General features: G+C 46.1%; 4 non-coding genes and 1 pseudogene across 4 annotated transcripts; 4 read left to right on the forward strand and 1 right to left on the reverse strand.

Moving 5' to 3' along the window:
* LOC140411382 (NACHT, LRR and PYD domains-containing protein 3-like) overlaps positions 1 to 14,529 on the reverse strand; it is a 219,801-nt pseudogene that overhangs the window by 112,986 nt on the left and 92,286 nt on the right.
* On the forward strand, positions 1,603 to 1,676 carry trnai-aau (transfer RNA isoleucine (anticodon AAU)). The gene has a single exon. It is a non-coding gene; the product is annotated as a tRNA-Ile (tRNA).
* trnai-aau (transfer RNA isoleucine (anticodon AAU)) lies at positions 5,988 to 6,061 on the forward strand. The gene has a single exon. It is a non-coding gene; the product is annotated as a tRNA-Ile (tRNA).
* Positions 11,422 to 11,495, forward strand: trnai-aau (transfer RNA isoleucine (anticodon AAU)). The gene has a single exon. It is a non-coding gene; the product is annotated as a tRNA-Ile (tRNA).
* trnai-aau (transfer RNA isoleucine (anticodon AAU)) lies at positions 13,618 to 13,691 on the forward strand. The gene has a single exon. It is a non-coding gene; the product is annotated as a tRNA-Ile (tRNA).

Here is a 14,529-nt window from a genome sequence, read left to right on the forward strand (position 1 = left end):
GTGCTAATTACACTGATGTGGATATGCCGGCGTTGGACTGGGGTGAGCACAGAAAGAAGTCTTACAACACCAGGTTAATGTCCAACAGGTTTGTTCCGATGTCACTAGCTTTCGGTGCGCTGCTCCTTCCTCAGGTAATTACACTGAAACACGTCTGGAACGATCAAAATACCTTAAGGCGAGAAGTATACTTGTTTGCTAATCTATTGAGAGGCGACGCATGATCTCCCGGTTAATGTTCTTAGCTTGTAAATCCCCGAACCATTTACCCCAATTTAAAATTCAGCTGGCTCATCATCATTTCGTGCTGAAGCAGCGGCCGTCCATTCGGACTAATGTGAGCGCCTGTCCTGCAATTGCAAATAATTTGCATGATGTTGAGATGCTGGCGCTGGATACAGAAAGAAGTGTGACAGCAACATGAAGTGTGACAGCAACAGGTTTATTTGAAATCACAAGCTTTGGCAGCGCCGTCCCTTCATCAGTTGAAGAGATGAAGGACCACTTTACCTGATGAAGGGACAGCGCTGCCAAAGCTTACGATTTCAAATCAAACTGTTGGACTTTAATATGGTGTTGTGAGAATTCTTACTGAATAATCCGCACGCACTTTATTGCGGCACGGTTACATTTCGACTGAATTTTGAATTCACAGGGTCAGCAGCTTTTACTCTTTCAATGAAGAAACCCGTCCAAAGGCTTTTGCGGACAAGTACTGGAAATGTGAGCCGTAGCACATCCCGTATTAGAATAATAATGATCTTTACTGTCACAAGTAGGCGTACAGTAACACTGCCAATAAGTTACTGTGAAATTTCGATCATAAAGACGAATACATGAGAAATTTGATGAGGAGAAAGTTTGCTCATTGCGCGATGATCCAGTCACAATGTGTTCAACAATGCCGAAGCCAGCGTAAGTGTTGGTGAGAAGTTTGTCAGTTGGAAACATGCAGAAAGTTCTAGGGGAAAGCAAATCCTTACGGCTTGCTGGCAACCGAAAGGGTGGAATTTACAAAAGGCAAATTCGCGCGATCCAGCTTGTTCGCGTTCAGTCAGGAAAGAATACTCAATTCTCCGTTCACGACTGGATTAAATTTGGAATCGCCATGGTCACACGAGGTGATCATACGTACATGGCCGGTTAACTCAATGGTTCGAGCGTGGTGCTAATTGACGCCAAGCTCGTTTGATCCTCGTACGAGTCAACAAAACAACTCCGTCACGAAATGATCTGCTTGCCTCGTCTGCTTGCAGGTAACCTGCCCAGTGTTACTGGCGCGGCATTATTACTGACCTGAGGCAGCGCAGAGTCCCTTTTATCTGCTTGGATATCTCTAAGGATAATATCTGCCACTTTTTCATTCTTTTACATTTCGGCGCGACAAACGTGTCGGTAACATGCTTCCAAAGTTTCCTAGTCTACAGCGATGACAATTCACGTGGTTCTGAACATTGTCTTTCCTCCAATTACTGCAATTTCCAGGCAAATCTGCTCCAGGCAACGTTGGAAATAGCCTCGCAACATGTCAGACGAGCCCACCATTCAGGACTGGAGTGAATTTGGAAACGGCATGGTCACTCCAGCCGAAGATGCATACATGGCCGTTTAGCTCAGATGGTTAGAGCGTGGTGCTAATAACGCCGAGGTCGCGGGTTCGATCCCCGTACTGGCCAACGAAGTAAGCACGTCGTGATCTAATGTCCACTTCTGCGGCTAGTTGGAGCGGTATTTTGACTCTGCTGGGGCAGCGCAGTCCCCTTTAACTGCTTGGCGCCTCTTGGACAGTATCTGCCACTTTTTCTGTGAAACTGTCGTTCTTTTACAGTTCTGTGTCACAAATGTGTCCAACGTCTCCTAATCAATAGCGAACTCCTGCAGATGACAATTCACGTCGCTCTGAACTGTGTTTTACGTCTCCTTCATTGCAATGTTTCAGGCTAATCTGCTCCAGGCAGCGTTGCTAAAGCCAGCGCACCATGTCATACCAGCCTACCTTGTAATTGCGGTATTGATGAGTTCAGCAACGCTGTGCAGGAATTGTTAACCTCTTGCCAGTAATTTGGCTCAAATGCTGCCACCTTCAACAATCCGATTGCTTAACATGCAGTCGTTTGCTGGCTACGCCAAATACATTTGATGCTTCGAAATGTCTTTTTCAAAAAGCTGCACTACCCATTTATAATGTGGTGCTAATTACACTGATGTGGATATGCCGGCGTTGGACTGGGGTGAGCACATAAAGAAGTCTTACAACACCAGTTTAAAGTCCAACAGGTTTGTTCCGATGTCACTGGCTTCCGGTGCGCTGCTCCTTCCTCAGGTAATTACACTGAAACACGTCTGGAACGATCAAAATACCTTATGGCGAGAAGTATACTTGTTTGCTAATCTATTGAGAGGCGACGCATGATCTCCCGGTTAATGTTCTTAGCTTGTAAATCCCCGAACCATTTACCCCAATTTAAAATTCAGCTGGCTCATCATCATTTCGTGCTGAAGCAGCGGCCGTCCATTCGGACTAATGTGAGCGCCTGTCCTGCAATTGCAAATAATTTGCATGATGTTGAGATGCTGGCGCTGGATACAGAAAGAAGTGTGACAGCAACATGAAGTGTGACAGCAACAGGTTTATTTGAAATCACAAGCTTTGGCAGCGCCGTCCCTTCATCAGTTGAAGAGATGAAGGACCACTTTACCTGATGAAGGGACAGCGCTGCCAAAGCTTACGATTTCAAATCAAACTGTTGGACTTTAATATGGTGTTGTGAGAATTCTTACTGAATAATCCGCACGCACTTTATTTCGGCACGGTTACATTTCGACTGAATTTTGAATTCACAGGGTCAGCAGCTTTTACTCTTTCAATGAAGAAACCCGTCCAAAGGCTTTGGCGGACAAGTACTGGAAATGTGAGCCGTAGCACATCCCGTATTAGAATAATAATGATCTTTACTGTCACAAGTAGGCGTACAGTAACACTGCCAATAAGTTACTGTGAAATTTCGATCATAAAGACGAATACATGAGAAATTTGATGAGGAGAAAGTTTGCTCATTGCGCGATGATCCAGTCACAATGTGTTCAACAATGCCGAAGCCAGCGTAAGTGTTGGTGAGAAGTTTGTCAGTTGGAAACATGCAGAAAGTTCTAGGGGAAAGCAAATCCTTACGGCTTGCTGGCAACCGAAAGGGTGGAATTTACAAAAGGCAAATTCGCGCGATCCAGCTTGTTCGCGTTCAGTCAGGAAAGAATACTCAATTCTCCATTCACGACTGGACTAAATTTGGAATCGCCATGGTCACACGAGGTGATCATACGTACATGGCCGGTTAACTCAATGGTTCGAGCGTGTTGCTAATTGACGCCAAGGTCGTTTGATCCTCGTACGAGTCAACAAAACAACTCCGTCACGAAATGATCTGCTTGCCTCGTCTGTTTGCAGGCAACCTGCCCAGTGTTACTGGCGCGGCATTATTACTGACCTGAGGCAGCGCAGAGTCCCTTTTATCTGCTTGACTCCTCTTGGGTAATATCTGCCACTTTTTCATTCTTTTACATTTCGGCGCCACAGACGTGTCGGTAATATGCTTCCAAAGTTTCCTAGTCTACAGCGATGACAATTCACGTGGTTCTGAACAATGTCTTACCTCCAATTACTGCAATTTCCAGGCAAATCTGCTCCAGGTAGCGTTGGAAATAGCCCCGCAACATGTCAGACGAGCCCACCATTCAGGACTGGAGTGAATTTGGAAACGGCATGGTCACTCCAGCCAATGTTGCATACATGGCCGGTTAGCTCAGATGGTTAGAGCGTGGTGCTAATAATCCCAAAGCCGCCGGTTCGATCCCCGTACTGGCGAACGAAGTAATCACATCGTGATCTAGTATCCACTTCTGCGGCTAGTTGGAGCGGTATTTTGACTCTGCTGGGGCAGCGCAGAGTCCCCTTTAACTGCTTGGCGCCTCTTGGACAGTATCTGCCACTTTTTCTGAGAAACTGTCGTTCTTTTACAGTTCTGTGTCACAAATGTGTCCAACGTCTCCTAATCAATAGCGAACTCCTGCAGATGACAATTCACGTCGCTCTGAACTGTGTTTTACGTCTCCTTCATTGCAATGTTTCAGGCTAATCTGCTCCAGGGAGCGTTGCTAAAGCCAGGGCACCATGTCATCCCAGCCTACCTTGTAATTGCGGTATTGATGAGTTCAGCAACGCTGTGCAGGAATTACTAACCTCTTGCCAGTAATTTGGCTCAAATGCTGCCACCTTCAACAATCCGATTGCTTAACATGCAGTCGTTTGCTGGCTACGCCAAATACATTTGATGCTTCGAAATGTCTTTTTCAAAAAGCTGCACTACCCATTTATAATGTGGTGCTAATTACACTGATGTGGATATGCCGGCGTTGGACTGGGGTGAGCACAGAAAGAAGTCTTACAACACCAGGTTAAAGTCCAACAGGTTTGTTCCGATGTCACTAGCTTTCGGTGCGCTGCTCCTTCCTCAGGTAATTACACTGAAACACGTCTGGAACGATCCAAATACCTTAAGGCGAGAAGTATACTTGTTTGCTAATCTATTGAGAGGCGACGCATGATCTCCCGGTTAATGTTCTTAGCTTGTAAATCCCCGAACCATCCAATTTAAATCCCCCAATTTAAAATTCAGCTGGCTCATCATCATTTCGTGCTGAAGCAGCGGCCGTCCATTCGGACTAATGTGAGCGCCTGTCCTGCAATTGCAAATAATTTGCATGATGTTGAGATGCTGGCGCTGGATACAGAAAGAAGTGTGACAGCAACATGAAGTGTGACAGCAACAGGTTTATTTGAAATCACAAGCTTTGGCAGCGCCGTCCCTTCATCAGTTGAAGAGATGAAGGATCACTTTACCTGATGAAGGGACAGCGCTGCCAAAGCTTACGATTTCAAATCAACCTGTTGGACTTTAATATGGTGTTGTGAGACTTATTACTGAATAATCCGCACGCACTTTATTTCGGCACGGTTACATTTCGACTGAATTTTGAATTCACAGGGTCAGCTGCTTTTACTCTTTCAATGAAGAAACCCGACCAAAGGCTTTGGCGGACAAGTACTGGAAATGTGAGCCGTAGCACATCCCGTGCTAGAATAATAACAATCTTTACTGTCACAAGTAGGCGTACATTAACACTGCCAATAAGTTACTGTGAAATTTCGATCATAAATATGAAGACATGAGAAATTTGATGAGGAGAAAGTTTGCAGATTGGGCGATGCTCCAGGCACAATGTGTTCACCAATGTCGAAGCCAGCGTAAGTGTTGGTGAGAAGTTTGTCAGTTGGAAACATGCAGAAAGTTCTAGGGGAAAGCAAATCCTTACGGCTTGCTGGCAACCGAAAGGGTGGAATTTACAAAAGGCAAATTCGCGCGATCCAGCTTGTTCGCGTTCAGTCAGGAAAGAATACTCAATTCTCCATTCACGACTGGACTAAATTTGGAATCGCCATGTTCACACGAGGTGATCATACGTACATGGCCGGTTAACTCAATGGTTCGAGCGTGGTGCTAATTGACGCCAAGGTCGTTTGATCCTCGTACGAGTCAACAAAACAACTCCGTCACGAAATGATCTGCTTGCCTCGTCTGTTTGCAGGCAACCTGCCCAGTGTTACTGGCGCGGCATTATTACTGACCTGAGGCAGCGCAGAGTCCCTTTTATCTGCTTGACTCCTCGTGGATATTATCTGCCACTTTTTCATTCTTTCACATTTCGGCGCCACAAACGTGTCGGTAACATGCTTCCAAAGTTTCCTAGTCTACAGCGATGACAATGCACGTCGTTCTGAACAATGTCTTACCTCCAATTACTGCAATTTCCAGGCAAATCTGCTCCAGGCAACGTTGGAAATAGCCCCGCAACATGTCAGACGAGCCCACCATTCAGGACTGGAGTGAATTTGGAAACGGCATGGTCACTCCAGCCAATGATGCATACATGGCCGGTTAGCTCAGATGGTTAGAGCGTGGTGCTAATAACGCCAAGGCCGCGGGTTCGATCCCCGTACTGGCGAACGAAGTAATCACATCGTGGTCTAATGTCCACTTCTGCGGCTAGTTGGAGCGGTATTTTGACTCTGCTGGGGCAGCGCAGAGTCCCCTTTCACTGCTTGGCGCCTCTTGGACAGTATCTGCCACTTTTTCTGAGAAACTGTCGTTCTTTTACAGTTCTGTGTCACAAATGTGTCCAACGTCTCCTAATCAATAGCGAACTCCTGCAGATGACAATTCACGTCGCTCTGAACTGTGTTTTACATCTCCTTCATTGCAATGTTTCAGGCTAATCTGCTCCAGGCAGCGTTGCTAAAGCCAGGGCACCATGACATACCAGCCTACCTTGTAATTGCGGTATTGATGAGTTCAGCAACGCTGTGCAGGAATTACTAACCTCTTGCCAGTAATTTGGCTCAAATGCTGCCACCTTCAACAATCCGATTGCTTAACATGCAGTCGTTTGCTGGCTACGCCAAATACATTTGATGCTTCGAAATGTCTTTTTCAAAAAGCTGCACTACCCATTTATAATGTGGTGCTAATTACACTGATGTGGATATGCCGGCGTTGGACTGGGGTGAGCACAGAAAGAAGTCTTACAACACCAGGTTAAAGTCCAACAGGTTTGTTCCGATGTCACTAGCTTTCGGTGCGCTGCTCCTTCCTCAGGTAATTACACTGAAACACGTCTGGAACGATCAAAATACCTTAAGGCGAGAAGTATACTTGTTTGCTAATCTATTGAGAGGCGACGCATGATCTCCCGGTTAATGTTCTTAGCTTGTAAATCCCCGAACCATTTACCACAATTTAAAATTCAGCTGGCTCATCATCATTTCGTGCTGAAGCAGCGGCCGTCCATTCGGACTAATGTGAGCGCCTGTCCTGCAATTGCAAATAATTTGCATGATGTTGAGATGCTGGCGCTGGATACAGAAAGAAGTGTGACAGCAACATGAAGTGTGACAGCAACAGGTTTATTTGAAATCACAAGCTTTGGCAGCGCCGTCCCTTCATCAGTTGAAGAGATGAAGGACCACTTTACCTGATGAAGGGACAGCGCTGCCAAAGCTTACGATTTCAAATCAACCTGTTGGACTTTAATATGGTGTTGTGAGACTTATTACTGAATAATCCGCACGCACTTTATTTCGGCACGGTTACATTTCGACTGAATTTTGAATTCACAGGGTCAGCTGCTTTTACTCTTTCAATGAAGAAACCCGACCAAAGGCTTTGGCGTACAAGTACTGGAAATGTGAGCCGTAGCACATCCCGTGCTAGAATAATAATAATCTTTACTGTCACAAGTAGGCGTACATTAACACTGCCAATAAGTTACTGTGAAATTTCGATCATAAATATGAAGACATGAGAAATTTGATGAGGAGAAAGTTTGCAGATTGGGCGATGCTCCAGGCACAATGTGTTCACCAATGTCGAAGCCAGCGTAAGTGTTGGTGAGAAGTTTGTCAGTTGGAAACATGCAGAATGTACTCGGGGAAAGCAAATCCTTACGGCTTGCTGGCAACCGAAAGGGTGGAATTTACAAAAGGCAAATTCGCGCGATCCAGCTTGTTCGCGTTCAGTCAGGAAAGAATACTCAATTCTCCATTCACGACTGGACTAAATTTGGAATCGCCATGGTCACACGAGGTGATCATACGTACATGGCCGGTTAACTCAATGGTTCGAGCGTGGTGCTAATTGACGCCAAGGTCGTTTGATCCTCGTACGAGTCAACAAAACAACTCCGTCACGAAATGATCTGCTTGCCTCGTCTGTTTGCAGGCAACCTGCCCAGTGTTACTGGCGCGGCATTATTACTGACCTGAGGCAGCGCAGAGTCCCTTTTATCTGCTTGACAGGATGGAAGCTCAGAACTAGAACAAACAGAGTTGTTATCTCTGGGTTGTTGCCCGTGCCACGTGATAGTGAGATGAGGAATAGGGAGAGAGAGCATTTAAACACGTGGCTACAGGGATGGTGCAGGCGGGAGGGTTTCAGATTTTTTGGATAACTGGGGCTCTTTCTGGGGAAGGTGGGACCTCTACAGACAGGATGGTCTACATCTGAACCTGAGGGGCACAAATATCCTGGGGGGGAGATTTGTTAGTGCTGTTTGGGGGGGTTTAAACTAATGCAGCAGGGGCATGGGAAACTGGATTGTAGTTTTAGGGTAAGGGAGAATGAGAGTATAGAGGTCAGGAGCACAGATTTGACGTCGCAGGAGGGGGCCAGCGTTCAGGTAGGTGGTTTGAAGTGTGTCTACTTCAATGCCAGGAGTATACGAAACAAGGTAGGGGAACTGGCAGCGTGGGTTGGTACCTGGGACTTCGATGTTGTGGCCATTTCGGAGACATGGATAGAGCAGGGACAGGAATGGATGTTGCAGGTTCCGGGGTTTAGGTGTTTTAGTAAGCTAAGAGAAGGAGGCAAAAGAGGGGGAGGTGTGGCGCTGCTAGTCAAGAGCAGTATTACGGTGGCGGAGAGGATGCTAGATGGGGACTGTTCTTCCGAGGTAGTATTGGCTGAAGTTAGAAACAGGAAAGGAGAGGTCACCCTGTTGGGAGTTTTTTATAGGCCTCCTAATAGTTCTAGGGATGTAGAGGAAAGGATGGCGAAGATGATTCTGGATATGAGCGAAAGTAACAGGGTAGTTATTATGGGAGACTTTAACTTTCCAAATATTGACTGGAAAATATATAGTTCGAGTACAATAGATGGGTCGTTTTTTGTACAGTGTGTGCAGGAGGGTTTCCTGAAACAATATGTTGACAGGCCAACAAGAGGCGAGGCCACGTTGGATTTGGTTTTGGGTAATGAACCAGGCCAGGTGTTGGATTTGGAGGTAGGAGAGCACTTTGGGGACAGTGACCACAATTCGGTGACGTTTACGTTAATGATGGAAAGGGATAAGTATACACCGCAGGGCAAGAGTTATAGCTGGGGGAAGGGCAATTATGATGCCAATAGACGTGACTTGGGGGGGATAAGGTGGAGAAGTAGGCTGCAAGTGTTGGGCACACTGGATAAGTGGGGCTTGTTCAAGGATCAGCTACTGCGTGTTCTTGATAAGTATGTACCGGTCAGACAGGGAGGAAGGCGTCGAGCGAGGGAACCGTGGTTTACCAAGGAAGTGGAATCTCTTGTTAAGAGGAAGAAGAAGGCCTATGTGAAGATGAAGTGTGAAGTTTCGGTTGGGGCGATGGATAGTTACAAGGTAGCGAGGAAGGATCTAAAGAGAGAGCTAAGACGAGCAAGGAGGGGACATGAGAAGTATTTGGCAGGAAGGATCAAGGAAAACCCAAAAGCTTTCTATAGGTATGTCAGGAATAAGCGAATGACTAGGGAAAGAGTAGGACCAGTCAAGGACAGGGATGGGAAATTGTGTGTGGAGTCTGAAGAGATAGGCGAGATGCTAAATGAATATTTTTCGTCAGTATTCACTCAGGAAAAAGATAATGTTGTGGAGGAGAATGCTGAGCCCCAGGCTAATAGAATAGATGGCATTGAGGTACGTAGGGAAGAGGTGTTGGCAATTCTGGACAGGCTGAAAATAGATAAGTCCCCGGGACCTGATGGGATTTATCCTAGGATTCTATGGGAGGCCAGGGAAGAGATTGCTGGACCTTTGGCTTTGATTTTTATGTCATCATTGGCTACAGGAATAGTGCCAGAGGACTGGAGGACAGAAAATGTGGTCCCTTTGTTCAAAAAGGGGAGCAGAGACAACCCCGGCAACTATAGACCGGTGAGCCTCACGTCTGTAGTGGGTAAAGTCTTGGAGGGGATTATAAGGGACAAGATTTATAATCATCTAGATAGGAATAATATGATCAGGGATAGTCAGCATGGCTTTGTGAAGGGTAGGTCATGCCTCACAAACCTTATTGAGTTCTTTGAGAAGGTGACTGAACAGGTAGACGAGGGTAGAGCAGTTGAGGTGGTGTATATGGATTTCAGCAAAGCATTTGATAAGGTTCCCCACGGTAGGCTATTGCAAAAAATACGGAGGCTGGGGATTGAGGGTGATTTAGAGATGTGGATCAGAAATTGGCTAGCTGAAAGAAGACAGAGGGTGGTGGTTGATGGGAAATGTTCAGAATGGAGTAAAGTCACAAGTGGAGTACCACAAGGATCTGTTCTGGGGCCGTTGCTGTTTGTCATTTTTATCAATGACCTAGAGGAAGGCGCAGAAGGGTGGGTGAGTAAATTTGCAGACGATACTAAAGTCGGTGGTGTTGTCGATAGTGTGGAAGGATGTAGCAGGTTACAGAGGGATATAGCTAAGCTGCAGAGCTGGGCTGAGAGGTGGCAAATGGAGTTTAATGTAGAGAAGTGTGAGGTGATTCACTTTGGAAGGAATAACAGGAATGCGGAATATTTGGCTAATGGTAAAGTTCTTGAAAGTGTGGATGAGCAGAGGGATCAAGGTGTCCATGTACATAGATCCCTGAAAGTTGCCACCCAGGTTGATAGGGTTGTGAAGAAGGCCTATGGAGTGTTGGCCTTTATTGGTAGAGGGATTGAGTTCCGGAGTCGGGAGGTCATGTTGCAGCTGTACAGAACTCTGGTCCGGCCGCATTTGGAGTATTGCGTACAGTTCTGGTCACCGCATTATAGGAAGGACGTGGAGGCTTTGGAGCAGGTGCAGAGGAGATTTACCAGGATGTTGGCTGGTATGGAGGGAAAATCTTATGAGGAAAGGCTGATGGACTTGAGGTTGTTTTCGTTGGAGATAAGAAGGTTAAGAGGAGACTTAATAGAGGCATACAAAATGATCAGGGGGTTGGATAGGGTGGACAGTGAGCGCCTTCTCCCGCGGATGGATATGGCTGGCACGAGGGGACATAACTTTAAACTGAGGGGTAATAGATATAGGACAGAGGTCAGAGGTAGGTTCTTTACGCAAAGAGTAGTGAGGCCGTGGAATGCCCTACCTGCTACAGTAGTGAACTCGCCAACATTGAGGGCATTGAAAAGTTTATTGGATAAACATATGGATGATAATGGCATAGTGTAGGTTAGATGGCTTTTGTTTCGGTGCAACATCGTGGGCCGAAGGGCCTGTACTGCGCTGTATTGTTCTATGTTCTATGTTCTATGACTCCTCTTGGATAATATCTGCCACTTTTTCATTCTTTTACATTTCGGCGCCACAAACGTGTCGGTAACATGCTTCCAAAGTTTCCGAGTCTACAGCGATGACAATTCACGTGGTTCTGAACAATGTCTTACCTCCAATTACTGCAATTTCCAGGCAAATCTGCTCCAGGTAGCGTTGGAAATAGCCCCGCAACATGTCAGACGAGCCCACCATTCAGGACTGGAGTGAATTTGGAAACGGCATGGTCACTCCAGCCAATGCTGCATACATGGCCGGTTAACTCAGATGGTTAGAGCGTGGTGCTAATAACGCTAAGGTCGCGGGTTCGATCCCCGTACTGGCCAACGAAGTAATCACACCGTGATCTAATGTTTACTTCTGCGGCTAGTTGGAGCGGTATTTTGACTCTGCTGGGGCAGCGCAGAGTCCCCTTTAACTGCTTGGCGCCTCTTGGACAGTATCTGCCACTTTTTCTGAGAAACTATCGTTCTTTTACAGTTCTGTGTCACAAATGTGTCCAACGTCTCCTAATCAATAGCGAACTCCTGCAGATGACAATTCACGTCGCTCTGAAGTGTGTTTTACGTCTCCTTCATTGCAATGTTTCAGGCTAATCTGCTCCAGGCAGCGTTGCTAAAGCCAGCGCACCATGTCATACCAGCCTACCTTGTAATTGCGGTATTGATGAGTTCAGCAACGCTGTGCAGGAATTACTAACCTCTTGCCAGTAATTTGGCTCAAATGCTGCCACCTTCAACAATCCGATTGCTTAACATGCAGTCGTTTGCTGGCTACGCCAAATACATTTGATGCTTCGAAATGTCTTTTTCAAAAAGCTGCACTACCCATTTATAATGTGGTGCTAATTACACTGATGTGGATATGCCGGCGTTGGACTGGGGTGAGCACAGAAAGAAGTCTTACAACACCAGGTTAAAGTCCAACAGGTTTGTTCCGATGTCACTAGCTTTCGGTCCGCTGCTCCTTCCTCAGGTAATTACACTGAAACACGTCTGGAAAGATCAAAATACCTTAAGGCGAGAAGTATACTTGTTTGCTAATCTATTGAGAGGCGACGCATGATCTCCCGGTTAATGTGCTTAGCTTGTAAATCCTCGAACCATTTACCCCAATTTAAAATTCAGCTGGCTCATCATCATTTCGTGCTGAAGCAGCGGCCGTCCATTCGGACTAATGTGAGCGCCTGTCCTGCAATTGCAAATAATTTGCATGATGTTGAGATGCTGGCGCTGGATACAGAAAGAAGTGTGACAGCAACATGAAGTGTGACAGCAACAGGTTTATTTGAAATCACAAGCTTTGGCAGCGCCGTCCCTTCATCAGTTGAAGAGATGAAGGACCACTTTACCTGATGAAGGGACAGCGCTGCCAAAGATTACGATTTCAAATCAACCTGTTGGACTTTAATATGGTGTTGTGAGACTTATTACTGAATAATCCGCACGCACTTTATTTCGGCACGGTTACATTTCGATTGAATTTTGAATTCACAGGGTCAGCTGCTTTTACTCTTTCAATGAAGAAACCCGACCAAAGGCTTTGGCGGACAAGTACTGGAAATGTGAGCCGCAGCACATCCCGTGCTAGAATAATAATAATCTTTACTGTCACAAGTAGGCGTACATTAACACTGCCAATAAGTTACTGTGAAATTTCGATCATAAAGATGAAGACATGAGAAATTTGATGAGGAGAAAGTTTGCAGATTGGGCGATGCTCCAGGCACAATGTGTTCAACAATGTCGAAGCCAGCGTAAGTGTTGGTGAGACGTTTGTCAGTTGGAAACATGCAGAAAGTAGAAAGTTCTAGGGGAAAGCAGATCCTTACGGCTTGCTGGCAACCGAAAGGGTGGAATTTACAAAAGGCAAATTCGCGCGATCCAGCTTGTTCGCGATCAGTCAGGAAAGAATACTCAATTCTCCATTCACGACTGGACTAAATTTGGAATCGCCATGGTCACACGAGGTGATCATACGTACATGTCCGGTTAACTCAATGGTTCGAGCGTGGTGCTAATTGACGCCAAGGTCGTTTGATCCTCGTACGAGTCAACAAAACAACTCCGTCACGAAATGATCTGCTTGCCTCGTCTGTTTGCAGGCAACCTGCCCAGTGTTACTGGCGCGGCATTATTACTGACCTGAGGCAGCGCAGAGTCCCTTTTATCTGCTTGACTCCTCTTGGATAATATCTGCCACTTTTTCATTCTTTTACATTTCGGCGCCACAAACGTGTCGGTAACATGCTTCCAAAGTTTCCTAGTCTACAGCGATGACAACTCACATGGCTCTGAACAATGTCTTACCTCCAATTACTGCAATTTCCAGGCAAATCTGCTCCAGGCAACGTTGGAAATAGCCCCGCAACATGTCAGACGAGCCCACCATTCAGGACTGGAGTGAATTTGGAAACGGCATGGTCACTCCAGCGAATGATGCATACATGGCCGGTTAGCTCAGATGGTTAGAGCGTGGTGCTAATAACGCCAAGGTCGCGGTTTCGATCCCCGTACTGGCCAACGAAGTAATCACATCGTGATCTAATGTCCACTTCTGCGACTAGTTGGAGCGGTATTTTGACTCTGCTGGGGCAGCGCAGAGTCCCCTTTAACTGCTTGGCGCCTCTTGGACAGTATCTGCCACTTTTTCTGAGAAACTGTCCTTCTTTTACAGTTCTGTGTCACAAATGTGTCCAACGTCTCCTAATCAATAGCGAACTCCTGCAGATGACAATTCACGTCGCTCTGAACTGTGTTTTACGTCTCCTTCATTGCAATGTTTCAGGCTAATCTGCTCCAGGCAGCGTTGCTAAAGCCAGGGCACCATGTCATACCAGCCTACCTTGTAATTGCGATATTGATGAGTTCAGCAACGCTGTGCAGGAATTACTAACCTCTTGCCAGTAATTTGGCTCAAATGCTGCCACCTTCAACAATCCGATTGCTTAACATGCAGTCGTTTCCTGGCTACGCCAAATACATTTGATGCTTCGAAATGTCTTTTTCAAAAAGCTGCACTACCCATTTATAATGTGGTGCTAATTACACTGATGTGGATATGCCGGCGTTGGACTGGGGTGAGCACAGAAAGAAGTCTTACAACACCAGGTTAAAGTCCAACAAGTTTGTTCCGATGTCACTAGCTTTTGGTGCGCTGCTCCTTCCTCAGGTAATTACACTGAAACACGTCTGGAACGATCAAAATACCTTAAGGTTGATAAGTATACTTGTTTGCTAATCTATTGAGAGGCGACGCATGATCTCCCGGTTAATGTTCTTAGCTTGTAAATCCCCGAACCATTTACCCCAATTTAAAATTCAGCTGGCTCATCATCATTTCGTGCTGAAGCAGCGGCCG

This window comes from Scyliorhinus torazame, chromosome 4 (genome assembly GCF_047496885.1).
Source record: "Scyliorhinus torazame isolate Kashiwa2021f chromosome 4, sScyTor2.1, whole genome shotgun sequence".
NCBI classification, from domain to species: Eukaryota; Metazoa; Chordata; class Chondrichthyes; order Carcharhiniformes; family Scyliorhinidae; genus Scyliorhinus; species Scyliorhinus torazame.